The following is a 5,638-nucleotide window of genomic DNA, read 5'->3' on the forward strand; positions in this document are numbered from 1 at the left end:
GTTGATTTCATACAAATAGATTGAAGTTTCTCAAGTGTGGTACACCCAATGGGTAGATAATAGGACGGTTGAGTCGGGTCCTATAGAGTGGGAAAAGTTTAAGGAGGCTTTGTTAGGAAAGTACTTCCCCGTGAGAGGAGGGAGACGAAGGTTGAGAAGTTCATTAACCTTAGACAAGGGAACAAGAGTGTGGAAGATTATTCTTTGAAGTTCACTTTGTTGTCTAGATATGATCTATCCTTCCTGTCTAACCCTAGGGATGGGATGAGTAGGTTTTCGATCAGTGTTGTTGACTTTATGAAAAAAGACTATTGTATGATCATGCTCCATATTGACATGAACTTGTCTAGGATTTTATTGTATGCATAATCCACTTAGAAGTCCAAACTTAGTAGGACTTCAATGAATTTGAAGAAGGGTAGATCCGATGAGCAAAACCAACCTAGGTTCAAGAAGAGGGATCCAAACCAAGATGGATCTAGTTCTTGTAAGGTCAAGGTTGAGGGTGGTATTAGTTCTCCAGGTGTTAAGCCTACTTGTGCTAGTTGTGGGAAGAAACACTTTAGGAAATGTCTAGCCGGTACATGTGGTTACTTTGGTTGTGGTAAGAAGAGTCATAAAGTGAGGGATTGTCCTATTATTACTTCTAGAGGAAGAGAAGACAAGAAAATTCCTCCTAGAGCTCCAGAAGGTGATGCTCCAAAGATGAATCATTTCTATGCTCTTCGAACTAAGGGAGCAGATTCGGATGATAATGCTTGTAAGTTATAGTTTCTCTATGAGTAATTATGGGTTCTTCTATGTTGGGGAGTATGGTGAGTAGTGGAGTTGTGAATTGTTGTGTCTTGTCTTCTATTCAATTCAAGCATGAGACATAGAATGTCATAGTAACATGTTGCATGTTGCATGATATTTAGGAGTCTTGCTGATAGTGAATTTTATTGTTTTTCTCTCATTGTGCATCTTATGAAATTATGATTATGCTGTTAAATGAGTTTATATAGTTTTGTCTCTCATATTTTCATGCTTCCATCATAAATTACATAAGAGTTGCATTATTGAAATGTTGAGCATGTTTCACCGTAAGGAACTAGTACTTCACTGTAAGAAAAATGAAAATTTGACTAAATTGTTCTTTCTTGAAAAATGGTTATAATGCCTGTAGAATTGATGTATATGATCATGATAATGTGTGGAGAATGAGTTTCTCCTATATGAAATGAATAATGTGAGTCTTATTGCATGATGAGTTGTAAAAGTAGTTTCTATCTTCTTTTTGTGTTTTGAGTCTCTTGATTATGTGAAATTGATGTTCCTCCTAATTGTGTATATTGACATTATGTTGTATCATTATGTGCTTCTAGTCTTGAGTTTATTATCTCTTGAAAGTTCCTAAAGAGTATTAAGTGTCATTCGAGGACGAATGTTGTCCATGTAGGGGAGAATGTAACACCTCTAAAACAAATTAGGTAAAGCTAGAACCTAACACACTCTCAGGAGGTTCTGAATTCCTAAAATTGTTTATAATGGTTTTTAGAGGCAGTGTCTAAAGTCTGGTGGTGTTTGTAGGTTAAAGACGTTCGAAAGTTTAGCCTTAAACGTGCTTGTGTATCTTGGCATGTTTTACGTGTTTGTTTTAGTTAAAAATTGATGCGAGAGGTTCCTAAAAGGTATATGAATGTATTTAAGTTTGAATTGTACGGGCAAAACTCCCCAAGGACCAACCAAAGGGTTCTTTAAGAGGACTCAACTTGTGAGCTAAAATTGTCAAAGACAATCCCAACCAACGAGAGCAATCAATGGTCCGTTGGTTGATCAACGAGACATAAACTGGTCTGTCGATGGTGACCTACATAATTTTCTACAGGATCTCGGCCAAAGGGTGCATATTTTAGGTATTTCACCTAGTTCCTAAATATTGTTTGGGCGGTAATTTAAGGGTATTTTTGATATTTTAAGTAGTTTTATATGTCTACAACCCCAAGTCAAGTCAATTCAAAAGTCAAACACGAAACCCAAAAAAGAATTCTATAGAACTCCAATGAAGCTTGAAGGGAGCTTGAAGCTTAATTTCTCCCTAAATTTTCTCTCAATTTCGTGGATAATCTTCACCAAGGTATGGTGTTTCATCCATGAGTTACTTTTTTCAAGGATCTAAACTTTAAAGTGTCTTTCAAGACTTCTCAAAAGATGAATTGTCCTATTTTGACATATAGCCATGTAATCTTGCATTAAACATTTTGAATCAAGGATGTATGATTGAATTCAAGTTAATTTTATGATTTAGATCAAAATTCCACTGAACCCTGCATATCATGAAATCCTTATTTTTACTATTTTATGGATGATTAGATCATGTCTCTATTAGATTGAATTATTGTGTAGTTTACTTTAGGTTATTGAATTATGTAAGAATCATGTTAGAATTATATGTAGGATATCCTAAATTGATGAATTTCATAATGTATTATCTTAGATCATTATATAGTGTGATTATTTGTTTGAATTAGTAATTAATGCTATTGGTAAGAGACTTTGTGGAGTGAATTGGTTGAGTTGGCTATGGATTGGAGATGTTGTGGATGAAATGATTGTATGTTGACATAACTTTCTCTATATTGTGTAGTATTAGGTGTTTCAATTTTGATATTTGGAATGATCCACTTATGGTGGCAGTGTTTTATGTGCTATACTTGTGAACAATATGGCCTCGTCGACATTACTTTATAAATTATGTCAGTATCATGGATAATTGAGTTTGTGAGTATTGTGAAGGTCTATATGGCTGATATGTATATGTAATGTCAAGCATGCATTCTTTTAGTTGATGATAGGTGTCTATAGTATACTATGGTGATGCCTTAATGTGTGTTACATGATGTTGAAGTGTGAATTTTCCTGATTGACTATGTGATTCTTATGATGTACTATGATGATGATTGTATGGGAATTGATGGGGTGACTTGTAGTATACCTAATTGTCCTTATGTGCTACATGAATGTGATTGTATATGTGACAATGTGAAATATGGTTGTCTTGTTGTGGTAGACCTATGTCCCTCTACTTGATGCATGAAGAATATGAATATGACAGTTGAATTAGTAGGTTAAAGTACCTTTGTCACGAATTTATATGTATGACTATAATATGATCTAGAACACAATTAAGAAGGTTATTTATGTGGAACCTTCAACCTAGATAGTCTATTAGTGTGTTCATGTGTGATTCAAGAGGTTAATGAGGTCATTATATCAGTTATTATAGTGTTTATAGGCAGTGTGTCAAGTTTCGGGAAGTTTGGAGGTCAAACGTTCAAAAACGTCCATGACGTTTGAAAGGTTTGCCTTGAAACGACCTTGTGTGTCTTGGCATCTTTCGTCAAGTTTTATACATTCGTCTTTGAATAAATTCATGTGAGAGGTCCTAAAGTCGAATATGAGCATGTTTGGACTGGACAAGTCGGGGCAAACATCCGCAGGGACCATTCATGAGTGTCCAAGACTACCAAAGACAGCCCAAACTACGGAGGCAATTGATGCCCAGTGGGTCAGTAGACGCCCCATAGGTGAGGTCTCATTGAAGAAAAATTAAGTGTGGGTAGGAGAGGCCAAAGACAAGCCTCAGTCCCAGATCACGGACCAACAGGACAGTCCGTGGGTCAAGGGACGGACCATCGATGGTGCCTCCGTCAATGAGGTTGTTCCTACGTAGCTTTACTGTAAGTTGAGGGGTGAAGTTGTAAATTCATCCCACGTCCAAGTAGGAATTTGGGCAGTTCCTTATGGGTCTTTTGAAATATGTTTATAAGCCTAAAACACTTACAAATTTCATTCTTCAAAATTATAACCCAAATTTCCTTAGAAATTTTCTAGAACTCCATTGGATCCAAAAATAAAGGAAGGGCTTGGATTGGAGAATTGAGTGGAGATTCTTCATCAAATTGGAGGATTAGCTTTATTGAGGAATGATTTTGATATTTGAAAATCGATTAATCAAGGAGCTCAACTTTCAAAGAAGTTTTCTAAAGTTTTCAAAGATGAATTGTCCAATTTTATGATCTATCCATGCTTGCATTAAAGGTTTTAAAGCATCAAATATTGATTCAATTATTATTAATTATATTATTTTAACTCAATTAACCTATGAACCTATGTAATTGATGAACCCTAGTTTTGACTACGTTATGGTTTAAGTAATTTGGACTTAATGATTATGTATTCTAGTGTAGTTTTCTATGGATTATTGATTGATGTAACAATCGTATTGAATTTATATCTAGGTTGCTTTAGATTGATGAATTTATATTTAATTGACCTAGTTTATTGATTATCATATTTTCTATATTGAATTATTGGTTATGGCCAAGGGTAAGAACCTTATGGTATTAAATTGGATGATTTTGCATTGGATTGAGTTGTTGAGGATGAAGTGGTGTGTATGTTGCCCTAATTACCTTTATTTTATGGTAATTATACTTCAACTATGTTGTGACTGGTATGGTTCACCTATGGGGCGGTGTTATGTGTTTTACTTGCAATTGATGTGGCCTTGTCAGCATTACTTTTTGTAATATGATGATCATGGCCTTGTCGGAAACTACTTGAAGTATTATGATGATTTGTATAGTTGATTATGTGAATTTTGATCGTATCTATCTACATGATATGTAATGTGAAAGTATATGTGTTATTTTATTTGGTACTATTTAGGTTTTCATGTTAGAGTATGACTATATCTTTATCTATATAGTCTTAGGGTTGATGCATGTTTATTCCTACTTGACTATATGACTCGATAATGGTTATATTGAAGAATATATGGTACTGTATAATATGACTTAAAGATGATAATGGTTATTTATATGTGGCCCTAGAATGACATGTTAGATGTGTTAAAGTGAAGTATGTTATGAGTTGTCTTGGTTGACTTGTATCCCTTACTTGATGCATATATGAATATGAATATGAATATGAATATGATATGTCTTGACTTAGGATTCTAAAGCCTTTTAGTCTTGTATGTATGAATGATATGAGACCTCAAATGAAGTTAAGAGAATCCTTTATGTGAAACCTTGAACTTGGTGGTAAGATTATGAATGCTGAAGTCGAACGCGGTAATGGTATCCGTCAAGTAAAGGAATGATAGACTTAAGGTTGATTGGATGGAACTACATCATATCAATCCTTAAGAAAGTCATTATGAGATTCTTGTCGCCATTGTAAGGTAGATCTAGTGGACCTCTTTGGAAGGGTAAATGTGATTGGGTCATGAATTGCTATGGAACCCTTTTATATGAACCTTTAATGTGAATTAATCTATTTGAACAAAGGCTATCACCGAGTGAGTATGGTAAGGGAAGTATCTCTAGTTAACGAATGAGACAAGAGTACAAAACCCGCCCTTCATAATCCTTAACTATGTGCCCACATGGGATGTGTCTTAATTCTACCATTGGAAAGTAGTCGGAGTAGGTTAGAATTCTAGATTCCATGCTCTTATATAATGGTCTATGTCGGTTATTGCCTATTCTCATTATATGGGATACCTACTAGCATTAGAGAATTTCTATGAGGTTTAGGTGGTGGTATGGGACGCTATCTAGACATTGCACAATAGGATTTGAAGATGTTAGTT

The sequence above is a fragment of the Solanum lycopersicum genome, chromosome 4, assembly GCF_036512215.1.
Source record: "Solanum lycopersicum chromosome 4, SLM_r2.1".
Taxonomy (NCBI): domain Eukaryota; kingdom Viridiplantae; phylum Streptophyta; class Magnoliopsida; order Solanales; family Solanaceae; genus Solanum; species Solanum lycopersicum.